At 46.7% G+C, this 25,131-nt stretch overlaps 1 protein-coding gene and 1 pseudogene across 3 annotated transcripts in view; one reads left to right on the top strand and one right to left on the bottom strand.

The window, feature by feature from the left end:
• The window catches only part of TDRD5 (tudor domain containing 5), a 1,858,625-nt gene that overhangs the window by 1,801,417 nt on the left and 32,077 nt on the right, over nucleotides 1-25,131 (bottom strand). The window lies entirely within an intron of this gene.
• LOC144766093 (uncharacterized) overlaps nucleotides 11,573-25,131 on the top strand; it is a 37,780-nt pseudogene continuing 24,221 nt past the window's right edge.

Raw genomic sequence — 25,131 nt, forward strand, 5'->3', positions numbered from 1 at the left:
AAGACCTTTTACTTAAGCACCTAAAGCCCAAAGGCCACTCAATATTTTTCTCAGTGGAATGAGCGCACCGGGTTCCAGGGGCCACGCCGAGACCTATCATTGCCTGCATTTTGAACTATACGGACCAAGATATGAAATTGCAGTCCGCACGAGTTTCTCCTCCTGTGAAAAGGTATAATAGCCTAGTTTCCTTCTTTCCGAATTGGTCTAGAAACAAAGACGGTCTTTCTTAGAGGTTAAAAAAGCCTTATGAGAAAAAGACTTAAAGTATGCTAAGTTATTTCTGGCAAAACGTGCTTGCAGAAGGAAAAACATGTTTTTTTCGCTACACCAGAGGAACATGGGATTGGCTGGATGGTAGGAGAACTCTCAGGCATAGAAGGACCAAGAGGGGAAAGACCAAGGAAAAGGGCGAGAAGGAATCCTCTGGCACCCATAACAAGGGCTTGATTGACCCGGCAGAAGGCTTGCAATGATACGAAGTCACGCTTGCAAGATTTAGTTGGGAGCTCCAATACCCCGTTCAAAATGCCAGAGAAGGGCAATGAGGCCAGAACTGTAAATGAACAGAGCTCTCCTGAATAAGATGCAGATTTACAGATAAGTGACGTTTACATATTTATAGACCTTAGGCTGAGATAGTGTAACAAAGTTGATTGATGAGTAACGCAGCACCAGGAAAGTTTGGATTGAGGTCTCCCACCCCTAAATAGGTTAATGTGTGTTAAGGGGTACAAATACACTCTGCATAGTTCGGGGGGGAGGAGGGGGGCAGTCAGTTTTTAGTCCATCATGCAGGGAGGCTGGGAGGGGTGCATGGGATTAAGATCTGTTCACAATGTTTTACTTTATTTTTTTTATTTTCAGAGATAAAATGCATGTTGGAGGCGATGCTGGGAATCGAGGGATTGGGACGCTCCCTTCCCTTCCCTAGAACAAACCCCGGAACAGAGGCGAGGTACGCCATATGGCACCATCCAAAGGATTTAAACATTTCTCCTGGAACGTGAATGGCCTAGGGGATAGAATTAAACGAGACAACGTATTGGACGCAATCTACACATCTGCTGGCGATTCGCCCACTGAACTGCCCCACTCCCTAAGGACTGAGGATTGCCGCTGGGGATCCTGATCCATCGTGACCCTTGGGAGCAGCTGCACTGTGGTAATATGGGAAAGGTGGGCGCAGGGAGCGAACGTGCGGCCCTTAGCGGCCAGCGCGGACACTGCGTGACTTTACATGCCACGCCCGGAGGGGCTGCCCACCGGCAAAGGGGATTGCCCTGTGGCTACTGCTCACATTTGCAGAGGATCAGCGCTTGAGCCCCCAGTGGCTGCCCGTCAGTGGCGGAATTCACTGGACAGAGGCTGTGCTGGACTCACACACGGCCGCATCGGGGGCTCTGCCAGCGCGGTTTCTGGATGATTGCAGGGCGCTCCGCCTAACCGTGCTCAGCAGCGGTAAGGTGACAGTGTGCGGTTTCCGGCTGGCCATTTGAGCTCGATGTGCCTAGATTGGATTGGGCTTGGTGTACTGAGGAGGCACCAGCGCTGTTGCCAGGAGGTTTCAGAGCGCCCCGAACACGACGTGTGTTGCCGAGCTGTGTCTGCGTGGTGGCATTCTGTAGCCTGGGCTGTTCTGTAACCTGGGCTGTTCTGCAGCGCAGGTTCTGCTGCATTCCACTATTTCGGGCCCCATTGTATGTGGTACTAATCCTGGAGTAAATTGTTGCACCCAACACTCTTGCTGGCCCTGAAGACAGACTAAAGAGTCCATGCTTTGCTGATTTCCCCGGCGCCCCAAGCACTCCCGTAATACGTGGACCGATTCTTACGGGCGACTGGGTCTGCTGTTGCGCAGACTGGGCAAGTGTTCCCGGCAACCCTTTGGATGTGTTGCGAGGGTCTGTCTTGTAAACCTACGGTTGGTGACTTGTAGGCGGAGAATCCGTACAGCACAATGGCTCTGCAGAAGACAGTGGGGGTGCTGTGGTCAACAGTAGCCAAGACGAAATGGGGAGAGTAGACAAATCGCAACCTAAACTCACCTTTGATCAACGCAAGTCCAGAGGGTGGGAGGAGGCCCATGAAGAAGGTGACAATGCACATGATGCGCCGCAGACAGTGGCCGATGGTGGTATTTGTGGCCTACTAGAGGCTATGGAAAAGAATTTTCAGAGCAGCCTATTGTTACTTGGTAATGAGCTGGATTCCCTGTCCTATCGCATGGACAGAATGACTAAACGAATGGATAAGCAGGTGAAAAGACTCGACATGGCTGAACGAAGGGTCACGGAGGTTGAAGAGGCACAGAAAGACCTAAATGCAGAACAGAAACAAAAAAACACAGCGAAGAAGGGCAGTAAGGGATTAGTTGTTGCACCACCTATATATACACATTGATTTAAAACAGATGCTGTATGCAAGCTGCCCACCTCCTAAGTCCACTGCCAAAGGACTTTTACAACAAATGAATATCAAACAAGCACTTGGAGAGGCAACCAAGAGAACAGTAAAGGAAAAAGTATCGATGTAATAAAATACAGCTGATGTCCTTCATTGACTTATAGAAAGTCTTGTTTTAATGAAACTTCTTGACACGGTGATACACTTAGACAGCCAAAATTTTCAGTATCAAAGAACCAATGAAAAAGCCAAGAAACAGCCAACGCGTTTCGCCCGAAGCGGGCTTCCTCAGGGCAAGATTTACTTGATTTAGCAGCAAACAAGTTAGTACAATCTCCAACGGGAAAAATGCGTAGACAGAAAATCTTTTTCTTCACCGTCAGCTCAACGTCCTGTCGGTTCGATTGGCGCAGAATCGAACAGACAGGAAGTTAAGCTGACTTTGAAGAAAAAGAAAATGGGGACGACCCACACGTAGAGACTATACCAGATGTGTGGCCTATCATAGCCTACACTCTTTTTGCAAACTTCTTTCTGACGTCAAAAAGAATAAGAAAAGTAAAGATTTTCTCAGCACGGCGCTCAAGAGAAAATTGTCTTGTTTATATTTGCGTCCTGGACAAGCTACATTATCGTTGTTTTTGATGCAATATCATTATAGGATACGCATCTCAATAAGATTTTCTGTCTACGCATTTTTCCCATTGGAGATTGTACTACCTTGTTTGCTGCTAAATCAAGTAAATCTTGCCCTGAGGAAGCCCGCTTCGGGCGAAATGCGTTGGCTGTTTCTTGGCTTTTTCATTTATTCTTTGATACTGAAAATTTTGGCTGTCTAAGTATATCACCGTGTCAAGAAGTTTCATTAAAACAAGACTTTCTATACTTCAATGAAGGACATCAGCTGTATTTTGTTACATCGATACTTTTTCCTTTACTGTTCTCTTGGTTGCCTCTCCAAGTGCTTGTTTGCAGAACAGAAACAAATGGGCAAGGAGCTACAAGCTCTACACAACAAGGCGGTAGACCTGGAAGCAAGGTCTCGCCTCAGTAATCTCCGCATGATGGACCTTCCGCGGTCGACCCAGATTGGAAACATGGAGCTCTACGTTGAAAAACACTGCTAGAAAATGAGTATTTCTCCCCCATGTTTGTGGTGGAGAGAGCACACCGCTCGCTGGGCCCACGCCCTGTTCCTGGCGTCCCATCATCGCCAAATTGTTGAATTATCAAGACAGGGATGCAGCATTAAAGGTGGCTCGAGAAAAACAATCTTTGCAGTTTGAGGGCTCAACGATCTCTTTATTTCCGGATATCACGATCCGCGTACAGGAGGCGCACCGACAATTTGCTCCACTAAAACATCAATTGTGGGAACAAAACCTAGCCTATGTCATGTTATATCCAGCACGACTTTGAGTAAACCGAGAGGGCAAGTCACGGATTTTCACAGACCACAAGATACTACAGAAAGCCCTAAAGGAATGGTCCAAGAAGCAGCGAATAGACTTGGGTCAAAGCGGCTTGGAAGGAGCGACGGGCGGCAGTCTAGATGACCAGGACTGAGTGCTGAGGCGCTTGAGCCACAGATAAGATGATGGTTTATGTAAATGTTTGGGGAGAACTATGGGACTTTGGCTGGGGTTATGGTTCTAGCGCCTTACTACCATAGTACCGGCTAGCGGGTTATCGTTATTTGGGGTGTTAGGCACCATTACTAAATGCTGACTGGGCAGACATGAATCATTTGTCCTTCTTTCCTGGGTAGGGAGCTGGAGGGTAGGGAAGACAAAGTTGTGCCTTTGCAGGACGCACCCTTTATTCATGTAGACAGACGGCCATGGGAGTGCCTACTATCATCTAGTTAGGTTTTCTTAACCTACTGGGCTGGCAACATCTGCCTCCGTGTGCAGCCCACCACCGGGATCTAATTCTGTTTTCAACATGATTATATTTTTGGTCATTTTGTTGACTACTTTGAGAATAAGCGGGATATGCTCTGGGGTATGTTTGTTGGGATGGGTGGGAGGGAAGACATGCCGTGCATGCACAGTTGGGGAATGCATGCCGTGGGTGGAGTGGGGGGGGGGAGGTTAACAGAGATCCAAGTTGTTTGCTTTTAAATGTATGAACAGGATTGCTTTAATGCACAAGAGTCGGAAAGCTGAACACGTAGTCACACAGGATCACACACAGACTGTTCCGAGCACCTCATCTCGAGTTTTGCTTAGGATCTAGATGCATGTACAGTCTTGCACGTTAAAGATCCTAATTTGGAATGTCCGGGGTCTTAATGGCCATAGAACGCTGAGGAAAATCATAACTTTCTCACTAGGCCCGGCATAGACATGGCTCTCCTGCAGGAATCACACTTGCCCTCGCACAGTGCACTCTTACACAATAGAGGGTAGCGGGGTACCATCCACGCTGTGGGGTTCACATCGCATGCCCGAGGGGTACTAACATGGGTGAATCCGAGATCTGATCTCCGCCTGGAAGCTTTGGAGACGGATACAGAGGGACGCATTGCGGTTTCGCGCTGCAGTGGGAAGGGATTTGGATTGATTATAAGCAATGTTTATGGTCCTAATTATGATTATCCTGCTTTTCTTACAAGTGCCTGAGTCACTATGGCCCGGGCCCATTACTTTGGGGAGGAGATTTTAATTGCGTCTTGGACCCAGCTTTAGATAGGTCGGGTGGCCCGCCTAGACGCCCAACTCCCTCCGCCCGATCCATTATGTCAGCCATGACCCAATTAGACCTATGCAATGTATGTCGCACATGCTCACAGGGTCCGGGAGGCTACACATACTACTCCGCTTATCATAACTTCCACACTAGGATTGATTATTTCTTCATTTCGAGGGATTTGCTCACACAGATCCGGGATTTTAAAGTTTTGCCCCGCACGCTGTCAGACCACGCTCCCATAGAGATTGCCCTGGAAATTCGGCGCACGGCCATTCCTCCCTTTACTTGGAGGTTCCCCCGTATTCCTTACTAGATCCTGTCTTCAAGGCGGAATTGGCTGAAAATATAGAGTTATTCTTTGACGTTAACGTAGGGTCAGTCTACTCTTTTGCCACAGTGCGGAAAAATTTGAAAGGGTACATCCGTGGTATTGCCATGGCAAAACACTCTTGAGTCATCCGCACAATCAGTCAACGCCTCACAGACCTTGAATCCACTTAAGCCTCTCTAGAACAACAATTACTCATGGGTGCTGACAAAAGCGTCACACAAGAATTACATCGTACTCTGGAAGAGTACAACTCGACTACGGACACAGATACGGCACCAAGGTAAATATGCGACCACCCGCGCATATAGGGAGGGTGATTGCCCGGTGTCGGTGCTGACTTCCCTGTTAAAAACCAGAAGAGAGAAATCTAATGTTACAACTCTGCAGGATGCCGAGGGGAGCCCCTAACGGATCCCCTAGAGATATCCAACAGATTTAAGCAATACTATGCTTCCCTATATGGCACGGAGGGCGGATGCGATGACGAGGCTATTTTAGATTATCTCACTCATATTAAATTACCTTGGCTTCTGAATTAGCACAGGGAATATCTTATGCGCACGTTGGAGGTTGAAGAAATAACTGCAGCCCTAGCTAGCATGAAGTCTAATAGTGCACCTGTCTCATTCTATAAAGATTTTCGGAACCTTCTGGTCCCACACCTACAGACCCTGTTTGAGGAACTTATTGAAACTGGAATACTGCCTCCTACTATGCGGGAAGCACAAATTGTTGCTATCCTCCAACCTGAGAAACCCCTGACGGCCTGCAGCTCCTAGCGGCCAATGTCGCTCCTTAACCCCTTGGCCGCGATTCTGCGCCTGTGCGGCAGTTTTAATGAGTGGGCGGGCATCAGCACACGCCTACCGTGATGCATGACGGCTGGGAGCCGTCATCAGCATGGAAGGGGTTAATATGGATACTAACATGTATGCAAAAGGACCTAGCGACCAGATTGCATTCCCTAGAACAGGCGGGTTTTGTCCCGGGGAAGTATCACACTCACAACCTAAGAACTGTTTTTTTGGGCTATACAACATATCAGACTAGACACCCAAGCAGTGGCAGTCTTCCTCGATATGGAGAAGGCGTTTGATTCGGTGGAGTGGAAATTTATGAAGCATGTACCGACCAGAATGAGGCTCGGGAGCGTCTTCTTGCAAATGATGGGAGTGCTTTATAACCTACTGCTAGGATTAAAATCGGAGATCTGGTCACGGACCCTATTTCTATCACTAGATCATTATCACTCCCCTCTATATGCTTTAGTAGCCAAACCCCTGGCTTGCACTATGAGGGAATACCATAGCCACAGGGGCATACGATTCCCGACATATAATTTGATTATATCCACCTATGCGGACAACACTTTATTCTACGTTCGAAATCCCGATCAGAATCTTTTGACGGTCCTACGCAAAGTAATACTGTTTGGGACCAGGTCAGGCCTTAAGGTGAATTGGAATAAATACCTTATTTTCCCACTTACGGCAGAGACAGTCCAGTTTGTACCAGACTACTCCTTGAGCTTGACGACTGACCCCGATAGGTACTTGGGAATCAAAGTGCATATGCACTCTGAAGTGGTTTTTAGGGCAAATTACGGCGTTCTCCAAGCTTGAAGATGACGTGGATACAGTTACCCCTCTCCCTGGTGGGTAGAATCTAGATTATGAAAATGGTGGTACTACCACAGTTTTTATTTCTATTCACTAACAGCCCCATTGTTCTTCCACGCTCTTTTTTTCGGATGCTGACAACTCTGATGGTTTGTTTAGCCTGGGCTGGGAAACATCCTAGAATCAAATGGGAGATACTCACACTCCCATCTAGTATGGGAGGACAAGGATCGCCGGACCTAGAATTGTAGTACAGGGCGGCGCAGGGTGCACATGCACATCACTGGATACACGGTCCTACGGATGCCCAAAATTTCCAGATAGAAAAGATTGTTGCGGCCCGACTCCCTTGCCAGCGCTTCTGTTCAAGCCTCAAGATCGTAGAACAGGGATATTAGACTCCATGAATGCGACAACACATGCCTGGGATAATCTTTTGAAATTACAAGCTGGAGCCTTACTCTATTTCCCTATTACACCGATGGACTGGTGTTACTGGTTGCCCCCGTGTAGGGAACGGGGAGTGGTTCGAGCTATGAAAACTATAAACATTCACAGGATAGGGGAGCTGTTTGACGAAGGGAACGGTAAATCACGGGATGCCGGGATACTGGAGGGTAGTATGCCAACTACACTAAGCCGATTTCAATTCCACAGAGTTAGACATGCACTAAGGGAACTCCTGAGCCCTGAGCTGGAGGAGCCGCCAGAGGTGGCGTCGCTCACATATATGCAATTAAAGCCGCTTTGCTGGTTCACATAGTTATCAAGAATTTATAATATAGCGCGAGATATAGTGTCAACCACTACACCAAGGTTCGACTAGCATGGCAGACAAGCCTACATCGGGTACTTGATGACTCAACATGGAAGTATTGCTGTGAAAATACGAAACGTATATCATTAAATGGCCGCCATGGGCTTATACACTTCAAGTTTTTAAATAGGGTGTATTATACGCCAGAGAGACTTCACAGGTACGGGTTTACAGGACATGGCGGCGTGTGAACGCTGTGGTGCAGACCCTGCAGATTTTTACCACCTGGCCTGGTTATGCCCCAGGATAGCGTCTTTCTGGGAACTGATCTTTAAGTCACTTGGCGAAATCACTGACACTCCACTTGAACCGGTCCCTGCGCTTGCTCTGTTGGGATACACCAAACACTTACCTAAGGGTATTAGGCGCCTGTTGGATATGGGGCTTCTTATGGCCAGGCCTAGGGTGGCAATTTGTTGGGCTTGCAGCCCGACCCCTACCCTGACGGGTTGGACTCACGACATGACGTAATGTAGCATGCAAACTGAGCATTATAGCAAGTTATTACCTCCCCGCAATCGACCCAAAAACTTCTGGGGGCTTTACCAAACTTACTTAACTGTTAAGACGAACAGCACACACTGAGTTGCTTCTCCTAAAGTATAGTGTGAGTACAGGCGTTCCAGGATCTAAGATCTGTGCCGACTGGAGAAAGGGCTTTGGCCTACGAACTATCTGTTTATACTGTAGATTTAATTGTACGTTTCAGTTGGGGAACATGCTGAACTGTAATGTTAAGACTACTGATTTGATATATCTCTCGATTATGTGGAAAAGGTGTAACAGGAGATGTTGGTGCTGTCTTATGGTGTCAACCTTTGTGTATTGCGCCTAAAGCAACAAGAATGTTATATCTCAGTCTTGTTTTTGTTCCTAATAAAAAACTTTAAAAAAATAAAAGTGGATGTGGCAGTACAACTTGACATGATTAGAAGGGAAGGGGAATGAAAAAGTGTAATGTGCGAGGTAAGTTGTATTTATTTGTATGATGATATTTAGGAAGCTTTGGGATAGATGTATCAAGCCCTTTTCCCATTCGCAAACAGGCCGATTCCGAGAATCGACCTGTTTGCGAACGGGATAAGGCCTTTTGGGATGTATCATCCTAAAAGGGCATTGCAAAATAGGGAATCGCAAAATAGGAAATTGCATTCCTTATTTTGCAATTGCATTTAAGAAATCGCAAACTGCGATTTCCTAAATGCGATGCAGGAAGCATCCAAGTTGTGCGATTTTGGCATGAGAAATTGCAAATTACCACCAACTTCAAGTTGGTAGTTGAAAAATGCATTTTTTTGCATTTTTCAAATTGGCATGTATGTGCGCCACACACTTATTTCAGGGGTGCAAAAGAGTGTCCTTTTGACACCCTTGCACCATTAAAATTGCATTCGCAAATTTGAGAGTACCTAATGGGTACTCGCAAATTGAGAATGTCTTCCCATTCCTACAGGCCTCTAGGCCCATAGGCACGAATGAGAAAGTATTCCTTGATTGCGAATCGCAATTTGCGTTCCGCAATTAAGAAATATTAAGGAATCGCAATTAATATTGCGATTCCTACATACATTCCGTTTTGCAAGTCCTTAATTGCGATTCACAAAAAAATCGCTATTAAGGACTAGCAAAACAGGTTTGTCATACATATGCCCCTTTGTCTCCAAATGATATGCAGGTTTGGTTACGGCGATTATTCGTTTGTTAACCTATTAATTGTAGAAATCAAGCATTAAAAAGGAAGATGCAGGCTTTACATGAGCATAGCGTTAAAGCAAGAGAACTACCATAACAGAAGACCACCATGTATTACAATGCTTCTCAATTAATGCAAGCCTAATGGAGGCTTATTTGGTAGGCATCCGTGCTTTTATCAAAGACTCAAAATTCGAAATTGTGGCAGGAGTAAAAACATGTCACGAAATATCGAGTCCCAGACTAGAACTCGCCATTGCAGACTTAGTGATCATAAATGTAATACATCCTCTTAAACCTCCTACAAACGCAAAGCAAGTAAACGGCGTGCTTGCATTTATTTATGATCTCAGATACTAAAGTTGCGACGGCCAATTTGATTTGTTAATAACAGAACTTACAATATTTCTCATCTCAAATCCTGTGAGATACACTTTGTTGGGATGGACCGGTCTACTGCACGGTAAATCGAAGGGTACACCTGCATGTCAAACTACTATGCTTATTTATTCTGGCCCTGGAGTTATGATAACTGAACATGTGCAAAGAAGTCTAAGCCTGCTTCTGAGAACGCGAGGTCCAAAACATGGTTCTGTTGTGGAAAAGTAAATTTTGCCATGTTCTGTGTCCCTACGCGTCCTCCATCATATGTTATCTGTGCATGATTAATATGCATATGTATTCCCCATGTTCGATTAATGACGCAATTACAGTTGTGTCCATCTCTAGTATGCCAGTTTCCAGTTCTCGTGAATACTACGAATATCAGGCCTATGTAAAGCTACGTTGCCACGTTTCTCAGTGTGCACGTTATTCCATTGTAAAGTCCCCGTTTCTAGGCCTCAAAAGGGCCCGGACACCAGATTCAGCTTCTGTCTCCTGTGCCTCGCTGAGGAGCGATACAGCCCCCACCTGTATCCCTGACCCTTCACTTACTTCCTGCCTCACAGTGCCTGGCCCAGCCTGGTTCTGCCTCTGAGTCTGCCAAGAGTATGTTATGATTCTAGTTATCAGTCCAGCCCTCCTTCTCTGCATTCCTAAAGCTACTGAACTGCATCAATAGTTTCCGTCATTGTCTAGCCCTTACGTCTCCATGTAAGAGAAATACTGTATTAATGCTCATTTAATATTCTTCATCACGCACTACATGTAGAATAATGCATGCTCCAGTCTTAGAGTCTGTTAGCCTTTACCCCGATAACTTTTGGATTCTATCAACATGTTCTCTAAACATTAGATACTAGATACTGTTTAGGTACATGTCGCCCTGACTCTCCAGACTTCAGTCTCTGCTCCTAGCACAGAGTTCGTAGCCCCCAGCTTCTTCTAGTAACACGTCATTGCCAGTTTGCGCGCACCATTAGGTCAGAGGTCCCGGCTCCTTAGGTAGCCCCCTCCATGTTTCCGCCCCATTCATGACATATTCTGTTACGTTTGCATCACATGTCTATGTATACGCCTCTGTTACACCTACTTTCACCCTTATCTTTCGCGACTGCTATTGACCACACCCACTGCTCCGCCTATCATATGTATTGTAATGCAACTGTTTTAGTATATATGATCATGTCTTGTTATTTAATGTTACGCCGACCCCGATTCTGCCCCCGGCAGCGCTGCCATGCTATTCCTGTGCAGGTTGTCCTGTTCCTGTCCTTTATGCTGTAATAAACCTGCAAACTCCTACTACCTCGAATCTTGACTCTTATTTATTGAGCTATCTGTTATTCAATTATCCATTCAAAATAGAGGTATTATTTATTTATTTACCACACTGTGACCAGGAATAGTGCACCAAATGCACCCTCTTCATGGGTAGTAAAACCTTTGGTAGTGGACCCACATCGCCCATCTGGAAAACGTATATAAAAGTGGGATCCAAACCACTCCATTTTGTTCCAGATTAAAGTTCCTCAAGACCTTAGGTGTGGACTGTTGTGAGAGCAGAGTTCGCATACACATAACAGCCAGTTTCCCAGGGGTGAATGGACATTACCTTATGTTTTCAATTTGATGGAGAAGTCTGCCCGCCTGCTCAGAGAGAAGAAGAATAATAATACCTGGCAGGAGGAGAAGTCCCGCAGGTTCCTGAAGAGTGGGGCACCAAGGCATACCTACCAGCACATGACTGAAGCCAGCAGTCATCAGTCTCCAGTTGTAGCTCTAGCTGTGAGTAGTCTGGCAAAATAATACTCACAAGTCAACGCATTCCTGTCAGGTGTCCTTTCCATTGTCCCCAGGGGGCCTAGTGGAATGAGCCCACTTGAGAGGAGCTGCTGCATAGGACTGAATGCTGCAACTGCTAAAGACGAGAACCTGCCTGCCTTCATCGACTTCAAGGGATGAATCTGGTGAAGACCAACACCACTCTGTGTCAGCCCACAGGCTGCGTGTGTCTGGCTCACCCGCCAGACACATCAATGACCCGACAAGAAGGGAAAAGTGTGGCTTCCAATCCCAAGTGGCCCGCACTAACATTAATATTGCTCACAGTGGACAACGTACAAACAGATGAAAAGAAGCCTCATGTTCATTTACCAACTCTGTAATGCACAACAAAAGGCGCATATCAATATACATGGGTAAAGTAATGTATAAGGTCCCGTAGGTTGGGTGACCAGGCTAGAGCCTCTTTTCTTTCTTATTCCTATGAATTGCCAGGTGTCCCAAATTTGTGAAAAGGTTCCATCCTGTTTCCAATCCACAACAAACAATGCAATAGGTCTTGCAATTACATTGTTTTGCGCTATTGGCATTAAAAAGGTTATTTTATTTTTTTCCTTCGTGTAGCATTAATCAAGTAATGGCGTTGTAAAGGACAGTGTCTTTTACCCCGTTTACCCCCGCATACATACATAGAAACCGCAACACAAACAGGCACACATGCATGCGAACATGCAAAGTGCCCATTCTAGATTGTGGATGCCAGAGTTGTAATCTTGGCTGTCCCACTGGACTTCATTGTGTGATCCTGGACAAATACGTTTAACCCCCGTTGCACATTTCCTACATCTGACTTACATTAGAAACATCTGTGTTGGGCTAAATGTGGGTATTAAGTGCTACTTAGATGATTATATGTCAGAGAAGCCACAGAGTTAGGGAGTGGTATTCAAGAAGCGTTGGCGAGTTCATCTATCGTGCCTTCGAGGGCTGTCCACTGTCTGATAAGACTCCCCGGCGATAGGCAGTGTTTCAGAATAATTTATGAATGGTGCACAATACACGTCGGATTCATGTCTTGATACACCCGTGGTCTTTTGTAATGTTGCCATTTACAGCACCGCATGCACCGGCCCTACTCTTGCAAACTTCTTGTCTTGTCAAAGATCCGGAGCACATTATGGAGAGGGTGGGAGTGAAGGTCTTTGGTTGAAACAGATGACCCCTGCGCGCCGCTGCTAATTAAAACCAGATCGCCCCCTTAAAGATAAGGAATTGCTACGCGACAGCAGTGAAGCAGATGAGCCTGTCTGGATGGGCCGTCTGAAAAGGAGAAAGGGCAGCGACAAAAATAAAAAACATTTCCAATGGCAGGCCACCATTTAGCAAACGGTGACGCAAGCCAATGAAAATGAGGGGAGGTGCTTCGAGTCCCCTTCTGAAATTTCCTCTCACTATAGCTCTCGCCGAGCGAGCAGCGCATGCGCTGCAACGCTAGGCGGGACCTAAAAAGGAAGACCGGGTGATGTAGTGAAATAATAGGAATACATTTTACAGACACACACACACACACACACACACACACAAATATAAAATTCCAAACCCCACTACAAACATTTCATGTGAGGGACAGATGTAAACCTAGATAGTGGACCAGACAAGGCCAATACATGGATGTGCTGAAAAAGATAACTGTGGGTTCCGCAGAAATACACCGGTCACAATGAACATTAGTTTTAGGAAACGCACATAAAATCTGCATGGACAATTTAGCTGCGCTTTATCACATTATTAGATTACATTTCTTTGCAGATTCAAACTTAACAGGACACCACATTTCTATGTTAAACAAAAACACCAAGAGGTCAACAGTAGAAATTGTTTTTTGCACCGCCATGAAGCATGAAGTACAGGCTGTAAACGAGGGTGGAGTCTGCCTTAGTCCAAGCCTTTTGAGAATATGCTGGAGTCAGATAGGCTTGGATGGGCCCAGTGAAGTCAAACAAGAGATAATCACTCGCTATGCAGAAAAACAAAAATGCGTTTCTATGGATATCTTACCCTCATAAACTGAACACACAAGAGGGAGCTTCTGCTAAACATAGGCATGTTCAGCGTTAAGGTACTATCTTATCTGCCCAGCTTGCTATTTGCGTCATAGAAGAATTAGTAACCCGTTTTTTGTGGCTTTTCCAGTATATATGCTAATGCATGTAATCCAGAACTTTGAACTTCAAACCTTGGTTTCTGTTTGAAACTAGCTGATTTTCACAATTGACTGATTGATTAAAACAATATTATTGTGTAAAATTGTTCTGTCTTACTTTATTAATATATTTTCCTCCAACATATTGGCATGCCAGCCAGAACTTCTGCTTGACTTCACCAATTGCCAGCCCAGAATACTTCCTGTCCTCCAAGAAGTTACTTGCTCACCGTTGAAAGGTAAAATGAGGTGCAGTCGTTCAGTAAAAGTCTCTGCAACTCTAAGGGGTAAGTTGGACTCAGGTGTTTGGTGGTTTTTTTTAAATGGTGGAAACTGTGTGAGGTGTGTTCCGTTTTATATGGAAAGACAGTAGTAATATTTACAATATTATATCATTTTATTGTTTGCATGCAAGATTGTGTATTAACACAATATTAGGGGACCCCCGAGGTAAGACCGGAAGCTACTAGGGACTCCACTAAATAAGTTGGAAGTGGTCAAGGCAGAACAGGGTTTGAGGCTGAGTAATTTATGTATGTTTAGCAAAATAGTGAAAAGTTGTGCTCTCTATGAAGCCAGAGAGAGGTGACCACCAGTGATGTTTTATTTGCCCTAGTATGTAATGTAGAATTAATGCAGTAGTGTTTTGATTGCCTTAGTATGGTATGAAATTTAGTATTGGTGTATTTGTACCTGTATGAAATGTGTCCACATAATAATGTTAGTATATAAGTTTATGCTATTTAGTGTATAATGTAGGAATATGTATTCGCTTTCCTCTTGTTATGAGGGTTAAGTTACAACATTATACATGGAATTTTAAGTAATTGCCTGAATTAGGTTAATATCCCAACTGTTAACGAATCAATTATAGCAGACCCCCAAATAAATTATCAATTTTTATAACGGTAAGGCTGTCGCCCTCTCTAAAGGAACTGACTGTAGCAGACCAGTAATACCAATACCATTGAATAACTTAATTTATGAACGCCTAGGTATTAATAGTATATCACCTCTAAGTCTTAATACAACTTATATTGACATTACTGAAGTACCCCTGCCAGACAATTAAAAAAGAATAATCTAAATAACTAATGCAAGACCATTGTCCTCCATGGTAGAAGTAGTATCCTCATGAACCCCATAATAACCACTGTGTTAGACCAGGCATCATTGGCTTGGGTCCCCCTTCCTCTTTTCTCTTCCTCACTTTTATGTTGGCTGGATTTAGATGCTCTGGGCGCTGTGTCACTGCTAATCAGTGCCACAGCACGAAAGCTCCCTGTGTAAAAATGACGGTTTGAATCAGGATAACCATAACGACTAGATCTGCGCAGCATGTTCTAATAATGAGTTACCCTCCATTTCCCTGTCGCTACTGTGAAACGATCCGTTCTCATAGGACAGAATGGGCCGGTTGAGGATTACCTCCTATCATCCTATCTGGCCCCAGGAACCTGATAGGAACCTCAAGTTTGATATGTTTATGGTCAGGACATTGAGACACACCTTTTAGTACCGACCGTTTAGATATCCCATGTTTGGAAATGCCTCTGCTGAAAAGGCGGTAGTTTCTTGCAGAAGCGTTACTGTAGGCTTTGCGAGTATGTGAATTGGCCGTCTGGTTTTGGAGCAGCAGGGACAGCTGGGTCAGACCTGGCTGGAAAGAGAGAGAGATCGGTATGCAGGGCACGGGGAGAGGTGACACTTTGATCCGAGCAGGGCCGTGCCTGGCAAGGTGAATGATGGCTCCACCTCTCACTGGGTGTCTGATAGCAGACCCACTCATTCTGAAAGGGCAGGATGTCGCCGCGTAAACCAAGTGCTCCCCGACCCCATCGAACTGGTTCTGACTGAAGCCAGTCATTTGTGACCTTAGGGAACAAAGATTTTTTAGGTATACAACGCTGTGCTAGAACTTTGTCCAAGTGTGTTTCTGCTGGATGTCAGGGCGAAACTGTCCGAGCGAACAGAGGAAAGGACTTTGAAACTTCCACCAAGCTTGCCGAAGAAACTACCCGAGGGCCTCTATCGAGAGCGCCTCCTTCAGAAGTCTCAGGGACATTAGACTTCACCTAGTCAGCTGTCGGAATTCCTGTGGGAGGAATTCTGCTTGCAGGTGAGGCCTCCGTCGAGTAATCCAGAGTCTCTAGTTCTACTGTGAGGGCTGCAGATTGAACCTTTGAAACCTTCTCTGAATCTGTGTGTGCCGCTGCAGCTAAGAGAGCCGCCACCGCTGAGAGCCCGCCTGAATTTGAACCTTTGAAACCTTAACTGAAACCTGTGCAGGCCGCTGCAGCTAAGAGAGAGCAGCCGCCGCTGAAAGGCCGCCTGAATTTGATCCTTTGAAACCTTAGCTGAAATCTGTGTGGGCCGCTGCAGCTAAGAGAGCTGCTGCTGCTGAGAGCCCGCCTGGATGTGAACCTGCGGACCCTTCGCTGAATCTGTGTGGGTTGCTGCAGCTAAGAGAGAGCTGTTGTCGCTGAGTGCCCGCACCTTTGCCAACTTTGCACCACCCTTCGTTCTGTGGGCCGCCGCAGCTAAGAGAGAGCTGCTGCCGCTGAGTGACCGCGCCTTTGCCAACTTTGCATCACCGTGATTTGTCCTGTGGGCTGCCACAGCTTAGAGAAAGCTGCTGCCGCTGAGTGCCCACACGTTTGCTAACTTTGCCTCATTGTGATTTGTCCTGTGGGCCGTCGCAACTAAGGGAGAGCTGCTGCCGCTGAGTGACGCACTCTTGCAGACTTTTGCATCATCGTGATTCGTCATGTGGGCCGCCGCAGGTAAGAGAAAGCTGATGCCGCTCAGTGCCCGCACCTTTGCTAACTTTGCCTCATGGTGATTTGTCCTGTGGGCCATCGCAGCTGAGGAAGAGCTGCTGCCGCTGAGTGCCCGCATCTTGTTCACCATTGTTGAGGATTGCCACTATCGTCTCGTGGGCCGCCACAGCTAAGAGAGCTGCTGCTGCTGCTGTGAGCCCACCACAGAGCTGCAAGACGCGAGTCAGTCATCGCCACCACCAGCCTGGGCCGCCACAGGCGCATGCTGCTGCCGCTGAGTGCCCGAATCATTTTGGGTGCACGCTGCGAAACTCTGCAGCCAAGACTGGTGGTCGCTTGGAATCCGCCTGTCATCGTCTCCGCTTCTTCGAGAAGCTGCGTGTTGGGTCCCCTTTCAACGGCAGGTACCTGGTGCACAACGGGTTGTGTAGGCCCCGACCTTGAACTCAGTCTTTGTCACGTTCTGGTGAATACGTTATTGCCTTTTTGAGACCCTACTAGTTTACGTGCATTGTAGCTTGTTGAAACGCTTTGAGAGTTTTGAATTAAACGGTAAGATAAATATATTATTTTGAGATGAGATGTTCTCGACTAGGAAAGATGGGGGTGCACTTAATGAAAGGTCAAGGGCCTCACAGAGAATCTGTTAAATGGTTGTTCGGAGCGTGATCATTGCTAGGGGTAATCCCGCCCTGAATGTCATGTGGGAATGAGCGTTGATGATCACGCCCCGAACAACCATTTAACACATCTCCACCCGAGGACTCGATACTATCCGGACCCCGGTAGAGATGGGTAGGCACACCACGCATTATCCAAGGCATCGAGAAGTACGTTTTTTTTCCTCGCTCATTGTTACCACACACTGGGACTGACACGCAATAGCCCGCATTTTGCCAAGCCATACACGCGCGATACCTCCCGCCACCCTGACCTGTTACGCGCTGACTCTAATATACGAGTCTTCATATGCTGTGACTTACATGCGATAGCGCGAACTGCACTCCACTAAGCCACATAGCGGCTACCTTTTCGGTTAGTCAGATCTACCATACGCCCACTCCCTGAGGCATTTTATACATCGCCCGACAACACTCGCCTCGGAGTTTGGCCCATTGCAACTGACTCTAACACACGGAACGGGCACCGGGAGGGAGCAGTAATCTGCCCGATATTACCTTGATTACACAAACAAGTCCCTATTTGTAACCAACCCGAGATGGGCACAATGAGGGAACGCTCACCCCCTTATTTATAAACACAAACTTTTCCGTAATGTATAATCCAACTCTGGCCATCCTTAACTCGCAATACAGGGAGTGCACTTTGTTGAGTGGTGCCTGATGACACGCGACTTAAGCGCCTCAAGCACCCTTAGCTAATTAAAGATGGGGATTATACACAATCTCTCTCATTCTAATTCACAGGCATTTTATGGGTTGTTCATGATACTAGTCCCTAATGTATTTACTTTGGGGAACCCTCCCAATAAGCGAGTGAAGCTTTACTTTTGTCTGTATTGAATATCAAAACATTGGTATCAACTATTTAACAGCGAGCAGCACATATTGGCAACAAGGCTCACGAAGCTATTCAACCATCCATACATAGTGAGGACACAGTGTTTCTTGTTCATAGCCGGCTACTTCCTCCTCATTTCAACACCAGTAGGCGACTGTTTGAGTAATGAAATAAGGAAAATGATTCAATTCAGCCTGCTATTGTGCTTGTTCCCCTTTTTAGCCTTAAACCCCTATGGTTCTCCCCCCTTGATGTTAAACCTACTGGGTACTGTTGACACCTATACACCTTGACCTTTAGGTGAGTAACATGTTACCCTTACTATAGGTTTGTGGACCTAAGACTTTGAAGAAACTGCTGCTATTTTTCATAATTTTTAACCTTAAATTCTGGTTTTAATCTATGGATGTTGTGTTTTGTTGAATTATGATATAAGTCTATACATACTGGTCACCACTTATCACTAGTATGTCACTGCTATTATGTCACTTCACCCACAACAACACTGCGTGTTCACGGTCACAAAAGGCACTTGTTGTCACTGAACTATGGTAACAATTTCTTTTGTCTCCCTAGGCAAGAGCTGTCCCATACAGGTAGTACAACTAAATATTAACTGACACAAAATCAGGTCATGTTTTTCTAGAGATAGATGTATCTAATTAGGTCCTGAAGAATCGCAGCCAGTGTGCAAAGGCGAGAAACATGTTGACCTCACAATATGTAATGTAGTCCTGGATCGTGACTTGGAATCCTAATTTCCTGCGACCATAGGCTCCCCACTGTTTTTACTTGTGGCAGGGGACCACCAGAATAAATTGATCTCCGGTACCTTGTGCCACATTTTAATCCACGTATCTACACTATCCTTTCCTTCCTGGCCCCTCACCCGCACTTCACCCATAGGCAGTTGGTAAAAAGATCTCCGCCAAAGAGCCCCTCTTTGAGGTGAGCCCGTTGGACATTGCACCGCCTGTCCAACGAGGAGCAAACGCCAATGATGAAGCATGACACTCGCAAGGGTGTGTGAGGCCATTAAAACCAACAAATTGGATATCCAGGGTAGCACTCCAATGAGCACTACCTCTACCTTCCCTGTCACCGCACTTTTCCTTTCCCTTACCCTTTAGGAACAGCCGAGTCTGTCTTTGTTTGTCACTGTCCTTTGGGGCTCTGACTTTGGCTGGACCTTCCATTCTCCAATTTCTGTGAATGGTAATTTGAGCCCTTGGATCTTCATCTGATCCACCTCCCCCCCTTTTTTTGACATATCCTCACCAATGTACCACAAGATGCTAAATACTTTTCAGTCATGGACTTAAAGAATGCACTCTTTAGCATTCGCCTCCAACCAGACAGTCACTATTTGACCGCATTTTTTGATCGCGGTTCTCAGTACCTCCATTCTCGATTACCTCAAGGGTACTGCAAGTCCCCTAGTATCTTTAATAGGACTGTCAAGAAGGACCCCACCAATTTTCAAAGTGATAGCACAGTGTTGCAGTATGTTGATGACCTACTGATCTGTAGTCCAGCAGAAGAACAATGTAGAAAAGACACTGTGTCCCTGTTTTGCACACTTGCTCAACGAGGATACAAGGTGGATAGGGACAAATTGCAGTACTGTCAGGAAAAAGTCCAATACTTGGGACAACCGCCGAGTTATGCCCGAAAGGGCAGCATCCATCTGACAGATGACAGAGCCTGAGACAGTGAAAGGAATGCAGAAGTTCCTGGGCTTATGTAATTATGTCAGACAATGGGTTTCTGATTACAGTACTGTAATATCTTCACTGCCTGCATCTATCAAACAGCCTAAACCACAGAATAATAATACTAATAAAAGCAACTTATATAGCGCCTGGTTACACTAGGAAACAGTGTGTCCCCGCGCTGTATGAACAAAGGACTGGGCAGCTACTGGGAGAGGGAAAGAATAGAAAATTGGAAGGCAGAGGGGGAAACTCATAGCTTCGGGAACAGATGGGTTTTTAGTTTTTGACGGAAGATCTTCTCTGATGGCTCCATCCTGAGTTCAATGGGTAGAGAGTTCCATTGTTTACTGGCCAGGTACTTAAAGGATCGACCGCCCATTCGCGCCCGGTAAATTCTGGGCACTTGAAAGAGCATACAGCCTAGGGATCTTATATGGCGTTTGGGTTGATATTTGGTCAGTAATTTTTGGAGATATATTGGTCCTTTCTCTTGGGCAATGCGGTGAGTCAGGCACATTGTTTTGAATACAATGCGCTCTCGTATGGGCAGCCAATGGAGGATGGCTAAGGCACGTTTCCCTGAGGACTTTCTAGACAGGTTAAGTGCCAATCTAGCAGCTGCGATCTGCACACTTTGCAGATGCTGAAGACTTTTCTTGCTCAAACCCATATATAGTGAGTTACTGTAGTCAAGATGGGGGGTTACGAGGGCATGGATCAGAGTTTTCCTACTAGTTGCAGGGAGGGAGTCTAGGGTCTTGCGTAGAGTCTTAAGAATGCCGTAGCATTTGCCTGCAATCCCTCTAGTGTGGTGTTCGAAGGACAGAGTTGAGTCTAATCTGATCCCTAAGTTTTTCACCAAGGTAACATGAACTAGAGATTAAACAAATATTTAACAAGTTAAAAACCGAGATAACAAATGCACCAGTGTTAGACACATCAGATTACAATAAAGAGTTTTTCCTTTTTTTGCCACTGTAATGGCCGGGTGATGACAGCTGTCCTCACACAAACCTATCCTTTAGGCACAAGCCAATTGCGTATTTTAGTGTCCTACTTGATTCGGTCCTGAAATGCCATTACCCTTGTGAACAAGCGCTAGCAACAGCTGTTTTTGCAGTCGAGAAACGTTCCCCCATTGTCACGGATGCACCTCTGATGCTGTATGCTGAACATGCAGTGTTGGCAATAATTCAGAAAGCTAAAATAACACGAACACAGAGTATCAGGATATGAAATATCATTGCAATCCCTGAAGGTAGTTAAATGTCACACAGGCAACCCTGCTACCTTCTTTGCACACCCCATTTCAGACACAGATGATGATGTCCAGTACTGTGCCACATAAACTCCAGATGAGTGTAGCCAAGCAACAGAAGCCCCCATTCTGGGTAGCGTTGTATATTTTGTGGATGAGTTTCAACATAATAGACCAGGATACAGATGTAAGACATAAAGGTGCTGCAGTGTTCAGAGTGATGCAGCATGAATCTTCAGACACACTACAGATAATAGAACAGATAAAATTGCCACCTCAGTATACAGTCCAGGCTGCTGAATCAGTAGCTTTAGTGGCAGCCCTTAAACAAGGGGAAGGAGAAACAATAACAGTATACTCTTATTCAGCCTATGTTACCACAACAGTGCACTCTAGCATCATGGGGTAGAGCAGACGTGGATTCCTGAAGTCTGATGAAAGTCCCGTCATGCACCGTCCCCTCTTGGAGAACTTCATACACGCTTTAACACTGCCACATGCAGTTGCAGTCATGAAGTGTGCAGCCCACACCAGTGCACAGAATTTTGTATCCCGCAGAAACGCCTTGGCTGATTGGGCAGCCAAAGATACAGCAAAACGCCCCCTTAGTAACACACACACCACAGTTTTGGTAGCTAGTGACACATCAACACTATTGGATCCTTTGGATGCATCCAGACATTACACTGAGACAGCTTACCTCCTTCATAGAGAGATACAAGAAAGTGCCCCAGAGCATGAGAAACAGTTGTGGGAAGATAGAGGATGCACACAGACAGGAACATATGTAATATATAGACAGATATCAAAAGGAAAGCCTGCCATGCCCCAAGCATTGTTACTGATAGCTCTAAACCAGTTACATCTTCCTTCACATACTGCCAGAGACATGTCCCTCCAACTACACCAAGATTGGTTTGTCCCCAACCTACACGAGATCATTACAATGTACATTCACACCTGTACAGTGTGTCAGCTGTATTTACCAAGTCCCACCGTTAAGGTAATTGCTTCCACAATACCCCGACCTCAAGGACTGTTTAACCCCTTCGACGCTCATGACGAGCTGGGCTCGTCATGGCGTAGCCTCCTCGCACGCTCATGACGAGCCCAGCTCGTCACGTAAAGTGCGATTTTTAAAAACCCAGCGTACGGGCGGAATTCCGCCCGCACGCATGCGGTTAAGGAATTGCACATTGACTACATTGTTATGATTGACCGGTTTAATAATTTGTCACATGGTTGCTAGGAACATCGTAGACAGCTTTAAGTTAGCATGAGTCTTGAAGACAGGATGCTGTTTTTGCGCACGTTACTACAATCCTTTATTTTTGCACGACTGTTTATGCCTTTACATGAGAACGGTCTGCTATGTTCGCTCTATGCCTTTTCTCAGAGTTTAGTCTGAACAATGTGTACATGGTTGATAAACAATGCCTCTTGTTATTCTGTTCTGGTCAGGCCCTAGCACCTAGACAAAACATGCCCACGCAGCTGGTCCTGCTGAAGAATCATACTTTTGACATGATGGGGATGCATGCTTGGGTGAGACACACTTGGAGAGGGACCTTTCCAGGGAGCAGAGCAACATGCACCTTTGATGTATAAAGACGATCTATGTCCTAAGGTATGGGGTCTGCTGACAAAGCCCAGAGATCTTTTATTATATAATACCACCTATTCTATCCACGGGGAGGAAGCCTAGGCACTATAGTCCTTACTCCACAGTCTTTGTATAATGACGTCTCCCTTTGTTATGAATGGCCTTGCTGCAATGCTAACTATATTTGTGTTTTGCATATTTACTCTTGTTGTGGCACGTATAATGCATTTTAGAGCACGTTAGTTAAAATAAATATTTTGAACTATTTCTGTGACTCTGTCACATTTTACTGTGGACAAGTACGAGAGTGTTGGCGAAAGGGTGGGTCTTGTTACTGCGATTCCTAAGAGATCCGGGAGTGTTGTGTTCTCTAATCATTAGTTTCGCCATATGTGAGGGGGCGAATGAGACACCATAGCTAGTTGGTCTTAGGCTCGTGGACACTAAAGTGGTAGAAAGGCATAGCCCCTATGCACCAACATCTTATATTCCTGTGCATAGTTCTGTGTAGGTGCAGAATCCCTGCAACATGGCACCACCAACGTTTGGTCCGATACCCCTGAGTAGCGCTGTGCTTGTCCACAATACCCTCTCACCAATTACCGGAGAAGTCTGTGGTGCATGGGCTTAACCTCCTATATTAGATTGTATAGGTTATTCAAGCTTGAGTTTTAAAAAGGTTTTCATTTTTGTTATTCTAAGCCAGGTATTGCACTACCATTATTTCTTTGTTTCTAATACGGTTTAATTATGGCTGTTGCAATTGCATAATCGTGTGGTGGATACTGCTCATTTGATGCAACATGGGGTTCCTGTTGCTGGGGTAGACTTCGTCTTTGTTGTGAAAGTGAACCGGGCTTATCGCTTCGAAGTTTACTATTTGTGGGTTACGTTTCCAGCGGTGGATGGGGCAGAAAATTACTTTCATGACTATGTGCATGCTGGAGGCGTGGCTTGGAAGCCGATGCGGGCGGAGGCGTGAGCGTGTCGCTCCGGCCGAGGAACCCGCTTTTATCCTGATCTCGGCTGCCCCGGGACCCCCCCCGCCAACACCGCAGGACCTGTGCTCTGCCCTGACCCTCGGGGGTTTGGTCCGGTGTCTGGCGGCGCGAAGGCGAGGTGCCTGGGGGCTGGGAGATAGGGCGCTAAAGTCCGAGTGTGAACCCGCAAAATGGCGGCGGCGCCAGACAAAGACGGATCAGCGAGGCTGGTAATGGCCCCTGTGCCCCTTGCTTGAGGGACGTTTCGTGGATTGCCCTTGGTACCCTGGGCTTGCGAGGAGTTGCAGGAGTGCGAGCCCTCTGTGAGCGGTGGACCGGAGGCGCTGGGCAGCGGTAGTGGCTGACCGGAGAGGGACGGCGAAGCAGGCGAGCTCTGTGACGGCGTTGGGAGCTGCTCTGGACCGCATCACAGGCCTGGGGACGGCGACGAGCGGCGGCAACCTGAGGAGGCGTGGGTCGTGACCCCTGCTCCTGGTGAGTGGACTGCTGCTCTCCCTGGGTCCGAGGGTTGTAGCAGAGGTGTCGGGCCCCCGGGGGCGCGGCGGTCTGCGAGCCAGTGCGGGAGGGGAGGCCTGAACGGAGGCAGCGAACGGTGGCCCCTGGTTGGGGTGAAGGCTAGGGGGATCGCATTGGTGCCCTCTCTACTGGGAACATACCTATTGGATTGCTGCTGAGGGAGTGGTACCTGGACCCCTGCTGCGGAGCTGTGCTGGAGACCGCTGGAGGTGCCCTGACTGGTGGGGGGCACAACGATCGGATGCGGACAAACCTGAGGCTGGGGATATTTTGGCCAGCCAGGATAGTAGTTGCTGGGCCCCCCTGCTGAGAGTCGGAGCTGCCCGAGGGTCCCACAGTGGAAGGGAAGGTGGATTAACTTGTTGGCCAGCGGAGCCGAGGCGTGCTGTGACCTGGTTGGGCCCTTACCGGGTTGATGCTTGCAGCCCCCAACCCATAGAGTGCAAGAATAATATCTTGGAGCGAGCGGCGGTGAGGGTCGAGCTGGGGCTGAACACTGGTGAGAGGCAATATCCTACTGACTGCCTGGGAGAGGGAGCGCTGGGGGTCAGCGACGGAGATACCTGAACACTGGAGTGGCGGCCCGGTTTTGGAGGTGCACAGGCAGGAGGAGCTGCACAGAGAGTTGGATAGCAGCACTGGTACCGGCGAGGGACAATTCCAGCTCCCCTTTACATACTGGATGGTTGGTTGAACGCGCAGGGAAATACGGTAGGGAGTGTGGTCCTGCACAGTGACGCAGAGCGAGCGCAACTGGGATCTGCTTGAGGAGCGGTGAACTGCGGGGCAGACGGATAAGTGAGTGGGGA

This window comes from Lissotriton helveticus, chromosome 1_1 (assembly GCF_964261635.1).
Source record: "Lissotriton helveticus chromosome 1_1, aLisHel1.1, whole genome shotgun sequence".
Classification (NCBI taxonomy): Eukaryota; Metazoa; Chordata; class Amphibia; order Caudata; family Salamandridae; genus Lissotriton; species Lissotriton helveticus.